Source organism: Rhipicephalus microplus, chromosome 3 (assembly GCF_043290135.1).
Source record: "Rhipicephalus microplus isolate Deutch F79 chromosome 3, USDA_Rmic, whole genome shotgun sequence".
In the NCBI taxonomy this organism is placed as follows: domain Eukaryota; kingdom Metazoa; phylum Arthropoda; class Arachnida; order Ixodida; family Ixodidae; genus Rhipicephalus; species Rhipicephalus microplus.
Genome location: NC_134702.1, coordinates 100,172,882 through 100,191,446, shown reverse-complemented (window position 1 = coordinate 100,191,446; position 18,565 = coordinate 100,172,882).

The following is an 18,565-nucleotide window of genomic DNA, read 5'->3' as shown; positions in this document are numbered from 1 at the left end:
TTCACTGCATCGCAAAAGTACTGCGGTTAAGCCAGCGTGAGCTAAGAGCATTACATGATACGAAATGAACGCATGCACAGGCCACTTGTGCATCAAACAAATATAAGCATTTGCGACAGCTCAGGCCAAATATGCATTTTGGCACGTCCGTTTCAGAGAGCCAAAAAGACAATTACCAAAAGACGATTAAGCTTCACTGCATCGCGAAATTCACTGCGGTAAAGCCAGCGTGAGCAGAAAAGCATTACATAATACGAAATGAACGCAAGAACAGGCCACTTGTGCATCAAACAAATATAAGCATTTGCGACTGCACAGGCCAAGTATGCATCTTGGCACGTCCGTTTCTGGCAAACAAAAGGGCAAATACTTAAATATGATCAAGCTTTACTGCATTGCAACAACACTACGGTAAAGCCAGCGTGAGCAGAAGAGCATTACAAGATACGAAATGAACGCATGCACAGGCCACTTGTGCATCAAAAAATATAGGCATTTGCGACTGCTCAGGCCAAATATGCATCTTAGCACGTCCGTTTCAGGGAGACAATAAGACAATTACCGAAAGATGCCTAAGCTTCACTGCATCGCGAAATTCACTGCGGTAAAGCCAGCGTGAGCAGAAAAGCATTACATAATACGAAATGAACGCAAGAACAGGCCACTTGTGCATCAAACAAATATAAGCATTTGCGACTGCACAGGCCAAGTATGCATCTTGGCACGTCCGTTTCAGGCAAACAAAAGGACAAATACTTAAATATGATCAAGCTTCACTGCATCACAAAAGCACTGCGGTAAAGCCAGCTTGAGCACAAGAGCATTACATTACACGAAATGAACGCAAGCCCACGCCACTTGTGCATCAAAAAATATAAGTATTAGCGACTGCTCAGGCCAATATGCATCTTGGCACGTCCATTTCAGGGAGACAAAAAGACACATACCAAACGATGATTAAGCTTCACTGCATCGCAAAAGCACTGCGCTAAAGCCAGCGTGAGCAGAAGAGCATTACATGATACGAAATGAACGCAAGAACAGGCCACTTGTGCATCAAACAAATATAAGCATTTGCGACTGCACAGGCCAAATATGCATCTTGGCACGTCCCTTTCTGGCAAACAAAAGGACAAATACTTATATATGATCAAGCTTCACTGCATTGCAAAAGCACTGCGGTAAAGCCAGCGTGAGCAGAAGAGCATTACAACATACGAAATGAACGCATGCACAGGCCACTTGTGCATCAAACAAATATAAGTATTTGCGACTGCTCAGGCCAAATATGCATCTTGGCATGTCCGTCTCAGACAAACGAAAAGACAAATACTAAAATATGATCAAGCTTCACTGCATCGAAAAAGCACTGCGGTAAAGCCAGCGTGAGCAGAAGAGCATTAGATGATACGAAATGAACGCAAGCCCAGGCCACTTGCGCATCAAACAAAGATAGGCATTTGCGGCTGCTCAAGCCAAATATGCATCTTGGCACGTCCATTTCAGGCAAACAAAAGGACAAATACTTAAATTTTATCAAGCTTCACTGCATCGCAAAAGCACTGCGGTAATGCCAGCGTGAGCAGAAGAGCATTACATGATACGAAATGAACGCATGCACAGGCCACTTGTGCATCAATCAAATATAAGCATTTGCGACTGCTCAGGCCAAATATGCATCTTGACATGTCCGTTTCAAGGAGACAAAAAACAATTACCAAGAAATGATTAGGCTTCACTGCATTGAAAGAGCACTGCGGTAAAGCCAGCATGAGCAGAAGAGCACTACATGGTACAAAATGAACGCATGCCCAGGCCACTTGTGCATCAAACAAATATAAGCATTTGCGACTGCACAGGCCAAATATGCATCTTGGCACGTCCGCTTCAGGCAAACAAAAGGACAAATACTGAAATATGATCAAGCTTCACTGCATCACAAAAGCACTGCGGTAAAACCAGCTTGAGCAAATAGCATTACATGATACGAAATGAACGCATGCACAGGCCACTTGTGCATCAAACAAATATAAGCATTTGCGACTGCTCAGGCCAAATATGCATCTTGGCCCGTCCGTTTCATGGAGACAAAAAGACAATTACCAAAAAATAATTAGGCTTCACTGCATCGCGAAAGCACTGCGGTAAAGCCACCGTGAGCAGAAAAGCATTACATGATACGAAATTAACGCATGCACAGGCCACTTTTGCATCAAACAAATATAAGCATTCGTGACTGCTCAGGCCAAATATGCATCTTGGCACGTCCGTTTCAGGCAAACAAAAGGACAAATACTAAAATATCATCAAGCTTCACTGCATCGAAACAGCATTGCGGTAAGGCCAGCATGAGCAGAAGAGCACTACAAGATACGAAATGAACGCATGCACAGGCCACTTGTGCATCAAACAAATATAAGTATTTGCGACTGCTCAGGCCAAATATGCATCTTGGTACGTCCGTTTTAGGAAGACAAAAAGACAATTACCAAAAAATTATTAAGCTTCACTGGATCAAAAAAGCACTGTGGTAAAGCCAGCGTGAGCAGAAGAGCATTACATGATACCAATTGAACGCATTCACAGGCAACTTGTGCATCAATCAAATATAAGCATTTGCGACTGCTCAGGCCAAATAAGCATCTTGGCATGTCCGTTTCAGGGAGACAAAAAACAATTACCAAGAGATGATTAAGCTTCACTGCATCGCGAAAGCACTGCGGTAAAGCCAGCGTGAGCAGAAGAGCATTACATGATACGAAAGGAACGCATGCCCAGGCCAATTGTGCGTCAAACAAATATAAGCATTTGCGACTGCTCAGGCAAAATATGCATCTTGGCACGTCCGTTTCAGGGAGACAAAAAGACAAATACTTAAATATGATAAAGCTTAACTGCATCGAAAAAGCACTGCGGTAGAGCCAGCTGAGCAGAAGAGCATTACATGATACGAATTGAACGCAGGCCAAGGCCACTTGCGCATCAAACAAATATAGGCCTTTGCGACTGCTTAAGCCAAATATGCATCTTGGCACGTCCGTTTCAGGCAAACAAAAAGACAAATACTTAAATTTGATCAAGCTTCACTGCATCGCAAAAGCACTGAGGTAAATCCAGCGTGAGCAGAAGAGCATTACATGATACGAAATGAACGCATGAATAGGCCACTTGTGCATCAATCAATTATAAGCATTTGCGACTGCTCAGGCCAAATATGCATCTTGGCTTGTCCATTTCAGGGAGACGAAAAACAATTACTGAGAGATGATTAAGCTTCACTGCATCGCGAAAGCACTGCGGTAAAGCCAGCGGGAGCACAAAAGAATTACATCATACGAAATGAACGCATGCCCACGCCACTTGTGCATCAAAAAAATATAAGTATTTGCGACTCCTCAGGCCATTATGCATCTTGGGACGTCCATTTCAGGGAGACAAAAAGACACATACCAAAAGATGATTAAGCTTCACTGCATCGCAAAAGCACTGCGGTAAAGCCAGCGTGAGCAGAAAAGCATTACATGATACGAAATGAACGTATGCACATGCCACTTGTGCATCAAACAAATATAAGCATTTGCGACTGCTCAGGCCACATTTGCATCTTGGCATGTCCGTTTCAGGCAAACAAAAGGATAAATACTTAAATATGATCAAGCTTCACTGCATCGCAAAAGTACTGCGGTTAAGCCAGCGTGAGCTAAGAGCATTACATGATACGAAATGAACGCATGCACAGGCCACTTGTGCATCAAACAAATATAAGCATTTGCGACAGCTCAGGCCAAATATTCATCTTGGCACGTCCGTTTCAGAGAGACAAAAAGACAATTACCAAAAGACGATTAAGCTTCACTGCATCACGAAAGCACTGCGGTAAAGCCAACATGAGCAGAAGAGCATGAGCAGAAGAACATGATACGAAATGAACGCAAGCACAGGCCACTTGTGCATCAAAAAATATAGGCATTTGCGACTGCTCAGGCCAAATATGCATCTTAGCACGTCCGTTTCAGGGAGACAATAAGATAATTACCGAAAGACGACTAAGCTTCACTGCATTGCGAAATTCACAGCGGTAAAGCCAGCGTGAGCGGATAAGTATTACATGATACGAACTGAACGCAAGAACAGGCCACTTGTGCATCAAACAAATATAAGCATTTGCGACTGCACAGGCCAAATATGCATCTTGGCACGTCCCTTTCTGGCAAACAAAAGGACAAATACTTATATATGATCAAGCTTCACTGCATTGCAAAAGCACTGCGGTAAAGCCAGCGTGAGCAGAAGAGCATTACAACATACGAAATGAACGCATGCACAGGCCACTTGTGCATCAAACAAATATAAGTATTTGCGACTGCTCAGGCCAAATATGCATCTTGGCATGTCCGTCTCAGGCAAACAAAAGGACAAATACTAAAATATCATCAAGCTTCACTGCATCGAAACAGCATTGCGGTAAGGCCAGCATGAGCAGAAGAGCACTACAAGATACGAAATGAACGCATGCACAGGCCACTTGTGCATCAAACAAATATAAGTATTTGCGACTGCTCAGGCCAAATATGCATCTTGGTACGTCCGTTTTAGGGAGACAAAAAGACAATTACCAAAAAATTATTAAGCTTCACTGGATCAAAAAAGCACTGTGGTAAAGCCAGCGTGAGCAAAAGAGCATTACATGATACTAATTGAACGCATCCACAGGCAACTTGTGCATCAATCAAATATAAGCATTTGCGACTGCTCAGGCCAAATAAGCATCTTGGCATGTACGTTTCAGGGAGACAAAAAACAATTACCAAGAGATGATTAAGCTTCACTGCATCGCGAAAGCACTGCGGTAAAGCCAGCGTGAGCAGAAGAGCATTACATGATACGAAAGGAACGCATGCCCAGGCCACTTGTGCGTCAAACAAATATAAGCATTTGCGACTCCTCAGGCCATTATGCATCTTGGGACGTCCATTTTAAGGAGACAAAAAGACACATACCAAAAGATGATTAAGCTTCACTGCATCGCGAAAGCACTGCGGTAAAGCCAGCGTGAGCCGAAAAGCATTACATGATACGAAATGAACGTATGCACATGCCACTTGTGCATCAAACAAATATAAGCATTTGCGACTGCTCAGGCCACATTTGCATCTTGGCATGTCCGTTTCAGGCAAACAAAAGGATAAATACTTAAATATGATCAAGTTTCACTGCATCGCAAAAGTACTGCGGTTAAGCCAGCGTGAGCTAAGAGCATTACATGATACGAAATGAACGCATGCACAGGCCACCTGTGTATCAAACAAATATAAGCATTTGCGACAGGTCAGGCCAAATATTACACTTGGCACGTCCGTTTCAGAGAGACAAAAAGACAATTACCAAAAGACGATTAAGCTTCACTGCATCACGAAAGCACTGTGGTAAAGCCAACATGAGCAGAAGAGCATGAGCAGAAGAACATGATACGAAATGAACGCAAGCACAGGCCACTTGTGCATCAAAAAATATAGGCATTTGCGACTGCTCAGGCCAAATATGCATCTTAGCACGTCCGTTTCAGGGAGACAATAAGACAATTACCGAAAGATGCCTAAGCTTCACTGCATCGCGAAATTCACTGCGGTAAAGCCAGCGCGAGCAGAAAAGCATTACATAATACGAAATGAACGCAAGAACAGGCCACTTGTGCATCAAACAAATATAAGCATTTGCGACTGCACAGGCCAAATATGCATCTTGGCACGTCCGCTTCAGGCAAACAAAAGGACAAATACTTAAATATGATCAAGCTTCACTGCATCACAAAAGCACTGCGGTAAACCCAGCTTGAGCAACTAGCATTACATGATACGAAATGAACGCATGCACAGGCCACTTGTGCATCAAACAAATATAAGCATTTGCGACTGCTCAGGCCAAATATGCATCTTGGCACGTCCGTTTCATGGAGACAAAAAGACAATTACCAAAAGATGATTAAGTTTCACTGCATCGCGAAAGCACTGCGGTAAAGCCACCGTGAGCAGAAAAGCATTACATGATACGAAAATAACGCATGCACAGGCCACTTTTGCATCAAACAAATATAAGCATTCGCGACTGCTCTGGCCAATTATGCATCTTGGCACGTCCGTTTTAGGGAGACAAAAAGACAATTACCAAAAAATATTAGGCTTCACTGGATCGAAAAAGCACTGCGGTAAAACCAGCGTGAACAGAAGAGCACTACATGATACGAAATGAACGCATGCACAGGCCACTTGTGCATCAAACAAATATAAGCATTTGCGACTGCTTAGGCCAAATATGCGTCTTGGCATGTCCGTCTCAGACAAACGAAAAGACAAATACTAAAATATGATCAAGCTTCACTGCATCGATAAAGCACTGTGGTAAAGTCAGCGTGAGCAGAAGAGCATTACATGATACGAAATGAACGCATGCCCAGGCCACTTGCGCATCAAACAAAGATAGGCATTTGCGGCTGCTCAAGCCAAATATGCATCTTGGCACGTCCATTTCAGGCAAACATAAGGACAAATACCTAAATTTGATCAAGCTTCACTGCATCGCAAAACCACTGCGGTAATGCCAGCGTGAGCAGAAGAGCATTACATGATACGAAATGAACGTATACACAGGCCACTTGTGCATCAATCAAATATAAGCATTTGCGACTGCTCAGGCCACATATGCATCTTGACATGTCCGTTTCAGGGAGAAAAAAAAACAATTACCAAGAGATGATCAGGCTTCACTGCATTGCGAAAGCACTGCAGTAAAGCTAGCGTGAGAACAAGAGCATTACTTAATACGAAATGAACGCATGCCTACGCCACTTGTGCATCAAACAAATATAAGCATTTGCGACTGCACAGGCCAAATATTCATCTTGGCACGTTTGTTTCTGACAAACAAAACGACAAATACTTAAATATGATCAAGCTTCACTGCATTGCAAAAGCAATGTGCAAAAGCCAGCGTGAGCAAAAGAGCATTACAAGATACGAAATGAACGCATGCACAGGCCACTTGTGCATCAAACAAATACAAGTATTTGCGACTGCTCAGGCCAAATATGCATCTTGGCCCGTCCGTTTTAGGGAGACAAAAAGACAATTACCAAAAAATATTAAGCTTCACTGGATCGAAAAAGCACTGCGGTAAAACCAGCGTGAACAGAAGAGCATTACATGATACGAAATGAACGCATGCACAAGCCACTTGTGCATCAAACAAATATAAGCATTTGCGACTGCTCGGGACAAATATGCAACTTGGCACGTTCGTTTCAGGGAGACAAAACTACAATTACCAAAAGCTGATTAAGCTTCACTCCATCTCCAAAGCACTGCGGTAAAGCCAGCATGAGCAGAAGAGCATTACATGATACTAATTGAACGCATCCACAGGCAACTTGTGCATCAATCAAATATAAGCATTTGCGACTGCTTAGGCCAAATAAGCATCTTGGCATGTCCGTTTCAGGGAGACAAAAAACAATTACCAAGAGATGATTAAGCTTCACTGCATCGCGAAAGCACTGCGGTAAAGGCAGCGTGAGCAGAAGAGCATTACATGATACGAAAGGAACGCATGCCCAGGCCACTTGTGCGTCAAACAAATATAAGCATTTGCGACTGCTCAGGCCAAATATGCATCTTGGCACGTCCGTTTCAGGGAGACAAAAAGACAAATACTAAAATATGATAAAGCTTAACTGCATCGAAAAAGCACTGCGGTAAAGCCAGCTTGAGCAGAAGAGCATTACGTGATACGAATTGAACGCAGGCCAAGGCCACTTGCGCATCAAACAAATATAGGCATTTGCGACTGCTCAAGCCAAATATGCATCTTGGCACGTCCGTTTCAGGCAAACAAAAGGACAAATACTTAAATTTGATCAAGCTTCACTGCATCGCAAAAGCACTGAGGTAAATCCAGCGTGAGCAGAAGAGCATTACATGATACGAAATGAACGCATGCACAGGCCACTTGTGCATCAATCAATTATAAGCATTTGCGACTGCTCAGGCCAAATATGCATCTTGGCTTGTCAATTTCAGGGAGACAAAAAACAATACTGAGAGATGATTAAGCTTCACTGCATCGCGAAAGCACTGCGGTAAAGCCAGCGTGAGCACAAGAGCATTACATCATACGAAATGAACGCATGCCCACGCCACTTGTGCATCAAAAAAAATATAAGTTTTTGCGACTCCTCAGGCCATTATGCATCTTGGGACGTCCATTTCAGGGAGACAAAAAGACACATACCAAAAGATGATTAAGCTTCACTGCATCGCAAAAGCACTGCGGTAAACCCAGCGTGAGCAGAAAAGCATTACATGATACGAAATGAACGTATGCACAGGCCACTTGTGCATCAAACAAATATAAGCATTTGCGACTGCTCAGGCCACATATGCATCTTGGCATGTCCGTTTTAGGCAAACAAAAGGATAAATACTTAAATATGATCAAGCTTCACTGCATCGCAAAAGTACTGCGGTTAAGCCAGCGTGAGCTAAGAGCATTACATGATACGAAATGAACGCATGCACAGGCCACTTGTGCATCAAACAAATATAAGCATTTGCGACAGCTCAGGCCAAATATGCATTTTGGCACGTCCGTTTCAGAGAGCCAAAAAGACAATTACCAAAAGACGATTAAGCTTCACTGCATCGCGAAATTCACTGCGGTAAAGCCAGCGTGAGCAGAAAAGCATTACATAATACGAAATGAACGCAAGAACAGGCCACTTGTGCATCAAACAAATATAAGCATTTGCGACTGCACAGGCCAAGTATGCATCTTGGCACGTCCGTTTCTGGCAAACAAAAGGACAAATACTTAAATATGATCAAGCTTTACTGCATTGCAACAACACTACGGTAAAGCCAGCGTGAGCAGAAGAGCATTACAAGATACGAAATGAACGCATGCACAGGCCACTTGTGCATCAAAAAATATAGGCATTTGCGACTGCTCAGGCCAAATATGCATCTTAGCACGTCCGTTTCAGGGAGACAATAAGACAATTACCGAAAGATGCCTAAGCTTCACTCCATCGCGAAATTCACTGCGGTAAAGCCAGCGTGAGCAGAAAAGCATTACATAATACGAAATGAACGCAAGAACAGGCCACTTGTGCATCAAACAAATATAAGCATTTGCGACTGCACAGGCCAAGTATGCATCTTGGCACGTCCGTTTCAGGCAAACAAAAGGACAAATACTTAAATATGATCAAGCTTCACTGCATCACAAAAGCACTGCGGTAAAGCCAGCTTGAGCACAAGAGCATTACATTACACGAAATGAACGCAAGCCCACGCCACTTGTGCATCAAAAAATATAAGTATTAGCGACTGCTCGGGCCAAATACGCATCTTGGCACGTCGATTTCAGGGAGACAAAAAGACACATACCAAAAGATGATTAAGCTTCACTGCATCGCGAAAGCACTGCGGTAAAGCCAGCGTGAGCAGAAGAGCATTACATGATACGAAAGGAACGCATGCCCAGGCCACTTGTGCGTCAAACAAATATAAGCATTTGCGACTCCTCAGGCCATTATGCATCTTGGGACGTCCATTTTAAGGAGACAAAAAGACACATACCAAAAGATGATTAAGCTTCACTGCATCGCGAAAGCACTGCGGTAAAGCCAGCGTGAGCCGAAAAGCATTACATGATACGAAATGAACGTATGCACATGCCACTTGTGCATCAAACAAATATAAGCATTTGCGACTGCTCAGGCCACATTTGCATCTTGGCATGTCCGTTTCAGGCAAACAAAAGGATAAATACTTAAATATGATCAAGTTTCACTGCATCGCAAAAGTACTGCGGTTAAGCCAGCGTGAGCTAAGAGCATTACATGATACGAAATGAACGCATGCACAGGCCACCTGTGTATCAAACAAATATAAGCATTTGCGACAGGTCAGGCCAAATATTACACTTGGCACGTCCGTTTCAGAGAGACAAAAAGACAATTACCAAAAGACGATTAAGCTTCACTGCATCACGAAAGCACTGTGGTAAAGCCAACATGAGCAGAAGAGCATGAGCAGAAGAACATGATACGAAATGAACGCAAGCACAGGCCACTTGTGCATCAAAAAATATAGGCATTTGCGACTGCTCAGGCCAAATATGCATCTTAGCACGTCCGTTTCAGGGAGACAATAAGACAATTACCGAAAGATGCCTAAGCTTCACTGCATCGCGAAATTCACTGCGGTAAAGCCAGCGCGAGCAGAAAAGCATTACATAATACGAAATGAACGCAAGAACAGGCCACTTGTGCATCAAACAAATATAAGCATTTGCGACTGCACAGGCCAAATATGCATCTTGGCACGTCCGCTTCAGGCAAACAAAAGGACAAATACTTAAATATGATCAAGCTTCACTGCATCACAAAAGCACTGCGGTAAACCCAGCTTGAGCAACTAGCATTACATGATACGAAATGAACGCATGCACAGGCCACTTGTGCATCAAACAAATATAAGCATTTGCGACTGCTCAGGCCAAATATGCATCTTGGCACGTCCGTTTCATGGAGACAAAAAGACAATTACCAAAAGATGATTAAGTTTCACTGCATCGCGAAAGCACTGCGGTAAAGCCACCGTGAGCAGAAAAGCATTACATGATACGAAAATAACGCATGCACAGGCCACTTTTGCATCAAACAAATATAAGCATTCGCGACTGCTCTGGCCAAATATGCATCTTGGCACGTCCGTTTCAGGCAAACAAAAGGACAAATACTAAAATATCATCCAGCTTCACTGCATCGAAACAGCACTGCGGTAAAGCCAGCATGAGCAGAATAGCACTACATGATACGAAATGAACGCATGCACAGGCCACTTGTGCATCAAACAAATATAAGCATTTGCGACTGCTTAGGCCAAATATGCGTCTTGGCATGTCCGTCTCAGACAAACGAAAAGACAAATACTAAAATATGATCAAGCTTCACTGCATCGATAAAGCACTGTGGTAAAGTCAGCGTGAGCAGAAGAGCATTACATGATACGAAATGAACGCATGCCCAGGCCACTTGCGCATCAAACAAAGATAGGCATTTGCGGCTGCTCAAGCCAAATATGCATCTTGGCACGTCCATTTCAGGCAAACATAAGGACAAATACCTAAATTTGATCAAGCTTCACTGCATCGCAAAACCACTGCGGTAATGCCAGCGTGAGCAGAAGAGCATTACATGATACGAAATGAACGTATACACAGGCCACTTGTGCATCAATCAAATATAAGCATTTGCGACTGCTCAGGCCACATATGCATCTTGACATGTCCGTTTCAGGGAGAAAAAAAAACAATTACCAAGAGATGATCAGGCTTCACTGCATTGCGAAAGCACTGCAGTAAAGCTAGCGTGAGAACAAGAGCATTACTTAATACGAAATGAACGCATGCCTACGCCACTTGTGCATCAAACAAATATAAGCATTTGCGACTGCACAGGCCAAATATTCATCTTGGCACGTTTGTTTCTGACAAACAAAACGACAAATACTTAAATATGATCAAGCTTCACTGCATTGCAAAAGCAATGTGCAAAAGCCAGCGTGAGCAAAAGAGCATTACAAGATACGAAATGAACGCATGCACAGGCCACTTGTGCATCAAACAAATACAAGTATTTGCGACTGCTCAGGCCAAATATGCATCTTGGCCCGTCCGTTTTAGGGAGACAAAAAGACAATTACCAAAAAATATTAAGCTTCACTGGATCGAAAAAGCACTGCGGTAAAACCAGCGTGAACAGAAGAGCATTACATGATACGAAATGAACGCATGCACAAGCCACTTGTGCATCAAACAAATATAAGCATTTGCGACTGCTCGGGACAAATATGCAACTTGGCACGTTCGTTTCAGGGAGACAAAACTACAATTACCAAAAGCTGATTAAGCTTCACTCCATCTCCAAAGCACTGCGGTAAAGCCAGCATGAGCAGAAGAGCATTACATGATACTAATTGAACGCATCCACAGGCAACTTGTGCATCAATCAAATATAAGCATTTGCGACTGCTTAGGCCAAATAAGCATCTTGGCATGTCCGTTTCAGGGAGACAAAAAACAATTACCAAGAGATGATTAAGCTTCACTGCATCGCGAAAGCACTGCGGTAAAGGCAGCGTGAGCAGAAGAGCATTACATGATACGAAAGGAACGCATGCCCAGGCCACTTGTGCGTCAAACAAATATAAGCATTTGCGACTGCTCAGGCCAAATATGCATCTTGGCACGTCCGTTTCAGGGAGACAAAAAGACAAATACTAAAATATGATAAAGCTTAACTGCATCGAAAAAGCACTGCGGTAAAGCCAGCTTGAGCAGAAGAGCATTACGTGATACGAATTGAACGCAGGCCAAGGCCACTTGCGCATCAAACAAATATAGGCATTTGCGACTGCTCAAGCCAAATATGCATCTTGGCACGTCCGTTTCAGGCAAACAAAAGGACAAATACTTAAATTTGATCAAGCTTCACTGCATCGCAAAAGCACTGAGGTAAATCCAGCGTGAGCAGAAGAGCATTACATGATACGAAATGAACGCATGCACAGGCCACTTGTGCATCAATCAATTATAAGCATTTGCGACTGCTCAGGCCAAATATGCATCTTGGCTTGTCAATTTCAGGGAGACAAAAAACAATACTGAGAGATGATTAAGCTTCACTGCATCGCGAAAGCACTGCGGTAAAGCCAGCGTGAGCACAAGAGCATTACATCATACGAAATGAACGCATGCCCACGCCACTTGTGCATCAAAAAAAATATAAGTTTTTGCGACTCCTCAGGCCATTATGCATCTTGGGACGTCCATTTCAGGGAGACAAAAAGACACATACCAAAAGATGATTAAGCTTCACTGCATCGCAAAAGCACTGCGGTAAACCCAGCGTGAGCAGAAAAGCATTACATGATACGAAATGAACGTATGCACAGGCCACTTGTGCATCAAACAAATATAAGCATTTGCGACTGCTCAGGCCACATATGCATCTTGGCATGTCCGTTTTAGGCAAACAAAAGGATAAATACTTAAATATGATCAAGCTTCACTGCATCGCAAAAGTACTGCGGTTAAGCCAGCGTGAGCTAAGAGCATTACATGATACGAAATGAACGCATGCACAGGCCACTTGTGCATCAAACAAATATAAGCATTTGCGACAGCTCAGGCCAAATATGCATTTTGGCACGTCCGTTTCAGAGAGCCAAAAAGACAATTACCAAAAGACGATTAAGCTTCACTGCATCGCGAAATTCACTGCGGTAAAGCCAGCGTGAGCAGAAAAGCATTACATAATACGAAATGAACGCAAGAACAGGCCACTTGTGCATCAAACAAATATAAGCATTTGCGACTGCACAGGCCAAGTATGCATCTTGGCACGTCCGTTTCTGGCAAACAAAAGGACAAATACTTAAATATGATCAAGCTTTACTGCATTGCAACAACACTACGGTAAAGCCAGCGTGAGCAGAAGAGCATTACAAGATACGAAATGAACGCATGCACAGGCCACTTGTGCATCAAAAAATATAGGCATTTGCGACTGCTCAGGCCAAATATGCATCTTAGCACGTCCGTTTCAGGGAGACAATAAGACAATTACCGAAAGATGCCTAAGCTTCACTGCATCGCGAAATTCACTGCGGTAAAGCCAGCGTGAGCAGAAAAGCATTACATAATACGAAATGAACGCAAGAACAGGCCACTTGTGCATCAAACAAATATAAGCATTTGCGACTGCACAGGCCAAGTATGCATCTTGGCACGTCCGTTTCAGGCAAACAAAAGGACAAATACTTAAATATGATCAAGCTTCACTGCATCACAAAAGCACTGCGGTAAAGCCAGCTTGAGCACAAGAGCATTACATTACACGAAATGAACGCAAGCCCACGCCACTTGTGCATCAAAAAATATAAGTATTAGCGACTGCTCAGGCCAATATGCATCTTGGCACGTCCATTTCAGGGAGACAAAAAGACACATACCAAACGATGATTAAGCTTCACTGCATCGCAAAAGCACTGCGCTAAAGCCAGCGTGAGCAGAAGAGCATTACATGATACGAAATGAACGCAAGAACAGGCCACTTGTGCATCAAACAAATATAAGCATTTGCGACTGCACAGGCCAAATATGCATCTTGGCACGTCCCTTTCTGGCAAACAAAAGGACAAATACTTATATATGATCAAGCTTCACTGCATTGCAAAAGCACTGCGGTAAAGCCAGCGTGAGCAGAAGAGCATTACAACATACGAAATGAACGCATGCACAGGCCACTTGTGCATCAAACAAATATAAGTATTTGCGACTGCTCAGGCCAAATATGCATCTTGGCATGTCCGTCTCAGACAAACGAAAAGACAAATACTAAAATATGATCAAGCTTCACTGCATCGAAAAAGCACTGCGGTAAAGCCAGCGTGAGCAGAAGAGCATTAGATGATACGAAATGAACGCAAGCCCAGGCCACTTGCGCATCAAACAAAGATAGGCATTTGCGGCTGCTCAAGCCAAATATGCATCTTGGCACGTCCATTTCAGGCAAACAAAAGGACAAATACTTAAATTTTATCAAGCTTCACTGCATCGCAAAAGCACTGCGGTAATGCCAGCGTGAGCAGAAGAGCATTACATGATACGAAATGAACGCATGCACAGGCCACTTGTGCATCAATCAAATATAAGCATTTGCGACTGCTCAGGCCAAATATGCATCTTGACATGTCCGTTTCAAGGAGACAAAAAACAATTACCAAGAAATGATTAGGCTTCACTGCATTGAAAGAGCACTGCGGTAAAGCCAGCATGAGCAGAAGAGCACTACATGGTACAAAATGAACGCATGCCCAGGCCACTTGTGCATCAAACAAATATAAGCATTTGCGACTGCACAGGCCAAATATGCATCTTGGCACGTCCGCTTCAGGCAAACAAAAGGACAAATACTGAAATATGATCAAGCTTCACTGCATCACAAAAGCACTGCGGTAAAACCAGCTTGAGCAAATAGCATTACATGATACGAAATGAACGCATGCACAGGCCACTTGTGCATCAAACAAATATAAGCATTTGCGACTGCTCAGGCCAAATATGCATCTTGGCCCGTCCGTTTCATGGAGACAAAAAGACAATTACCAAAAAATAATTAGGCTTCACTGCATCGCGAAAGCACTGCGGTAAAGCCACCGTGAGCAGAAAAGCATTACATGATACGAAATTAACGCATGCACAGGCCACTTTTGCATCAAACAAATATAAGCATTCGTGACTGCTCAGGCCAAATATGCATCTTGGCACGTCCGTTTCAGGCAAACAAAAGGACAAATACTAAAATATCATCAAGCTTCACTGCATCGAAACAGCATTGCGGTAAGGCCAGCATGAGCAGAAGGGCACTACAAGATACGAAATGAACGCATGCACAGGCCACTTGTGCATCAAACAAATATAAGTATTTGCGACTGCTCAGGCCAAATATGCATCTTGGTACGTCCGTTTTAGGGAGACAAAAAGACAATTACCAAAAAATTATTAAGCTTCACTGGATCAAAAAAGCACTGTGGTAAAGCCAGCGTGAGCAGAAGAGCATTACATGATACCAATTGAACGCATTCACAGGCAACTTGTGCATCAATCAAATATAAGCATTTGCGACTGCTCAGGCCAAATAAGCATCTTGGCATGTCCGTTTCAGGGAGACAAAAAACAATTACCAAGAGATGATTAAGCTTCACTGCATCGCGAAAGCACTGCGGTAAAGCCAGCGTGAGCAGAAGAGCATTACATGATACGAAAGGAACGCATGCCCAGGCCAATTGTGCGTCAAACAAATATAAGCATTTGCGACTGCTCAGGCAAAATATGCATCTTGGCACGTCCGTTTCAGGGAGACAAAAAGACAAATACTTAAATATGATAAAGCTTAACTGCATCGAAAAAGCACTGCGGTAGAGCCAGCTGAGCAGAAGAGCATTACATGATACGAATTGAACGCAGGCCAAGGCCACTTGCGCATCAAACAAATATAGGCCTTTGCGACTGCTTAAGCCAAATATGCATCTTGGCACGTCCGTTTCAGGCAAACAAAAAGACAAATACTTAAATTTGATCAAGCTTCACTGCATCGCAAAAGCACTGAGGTAAATCCAGCGTGAGCAGAAGAGCATTACATGATACGAAATGAACGCATGAATAGGCCACTTGTGCATCAATCAATTATAAGCATTTGCGACTGCTCAGGCCAAATATGCATCTTGGCTTGTCCATTTCAGGGAGACGAAAAACAATTACTGAGAGATGATTAAGCTTCACTGCATCGCGAAAGCACTGCGGTAAAGCCAGCGGGAGCACAAAAGAATTACATCATACGAAATGAACGCATGCCCACGCCACTTGTGCATCAAAAAAATATAAGTATTTGCGACTCCTCAGGCCATTATGCATCTTGGGACGTCCATTTCAGGGAGACAAAAAGACACATACCAAAAGATGATTAAGCTTCACTGCATCGCAAAAGCACTGCGGTAAAGCCAGCGTGAGCAGAAAAGCATTACATGATACGAAATGAACGTATGCACATGCCACTTGTGCATCAAACAAATATAAGCATTTGCGACTGCTCAGGCCACATTTGCATCTTGGCATGTCCGTTTCAGGCAAACAAAAGGATAAATACTTAAATAAGATCAAGCTTCACTGCATCGCAAAAGTACTGCGGTTAAGCCAGCGTGAGCTAAGAGCATTACATGATACGAAATGAACGCATGCACAGGCCACTTGTGCATCAAACAAATATAAGCATTTGCGACAGCTCAGGCCAAATATTCATCTTGGCACGTCCGTTTCAGAGAGACAAAAAGACAATTACCAAAAGACGATTAAGCTTCACTGCATCACGAAAGCACTGCGGTAAAGCCAACATGAGCAGAAGAGCATGAGCAGAAGAACATGATACGAAATGAACGCAAGCACAGGCCACTTGTGCATCAAAAAATATAGGCATTTGCGACTGCTCAGGCCAAATATGCATCTTAGCACGTCCGTTTCAGGGAGACAATAAGATAATTACCGAAAGACGACTAAGCTTCACTGCATTGCGAAATTCACAGCGGTAAAGCCAGCGTGAGCGGATAAGTATTACATGATACGAACTGAACGCAAGAACAGGCCACTTGTGCATCAAACAAATATAAGCATTTGCGACTGCACAGGCCAAATATGCATCTTGGCACGTCCCTTTCTGGCAAACAAAAGGACAAATACTTATATATGATCAAGCTTCACTGCATTGCAAAAGCACTGCGGTAAAGCCAGCGTGAGCAGAAGAGCATTACAACATACGAAATGAACGCATGCACAGGCCACTTGTGCATCAAACAAATATAAGTATTTGCGACTGCTCAGGCCAAATATGCATCTTGGCATGTCCGTCTCAGGCAAACAAAAGGACAAATACTAAAATATCATCAAGCTTCACTGCATCGAAACAGCATTGCGGTAAGGCCAGCATGAGCAGAAGAGCACTACAAGATACGAAATGAACGCATGCACAGGCCACTTGTGCATCAAACAAATATAAGTATTTGCGACTGCTCAGGCCAAATATGCATCTTGGTACGTCCGTTTTAGGGAGACAAAAAGACAATTACCAAAAAATTATTAAGCTTCACTGGATCAAAAAAGCACTGTGGTAAAGCCAGCGTGAGCAAAAGAGCATTACATGATACTAATTGAACGCATCCACAGGCAACTTGTGCATCAATCAAATATAAGCATTTGCGACTGCTCAGGCCAAATAAGCATCTTGGCATGTACGTTTCAGGGAGACAAAAAACAATTACCAAGAGATGATTAAGCTTCACTGCATCGCGAAAGCACTGCGGTAAAGCCAGCGTGAGCAGAAGAGCATTACATGATACGAAAGGAACGCATGCCCAGGCCACTTGTGCGTCAAACAAATATAAGCATTTGCGACTCCTCAGGCCATTATGCATCTTGGGACGTCCATTTTAAGGAGACAAAAAGACACATACCAAAAGATGATTAAGCTTCACTGCATCGCGAAAGCACTGCGGTAAAGCCAGCGTGAGCCGAAAAGCATTACATGATACGAAATGAACGTATGCACATGCCACTTGTGCATCAAACAAATATAAGCATTTGCGACTGCTCAGGCCACATTTGCATCTTGGCATGTCCGTTTCAGGCAAACAAAAGGATAAATACTTAAATATGATCAAGTTTCACTGCATCGCAAAAGTACTGCGGTTAAGCCAGCGTGAGCTAAGAGCATTACATGATACGAAATGAACGCATGCACAGGCCACCTGTGTATCAAACAAATATAAGCATTTGCGACAGGTCAGGCCAAATATTACACTTGGCACGTCCGTTTCAGAGAGACAAAAAGACAATTACCAAAAGACGATTAAGCTTCACTGCATCACGAAAGCACTGTGGTAAAGCCAACATG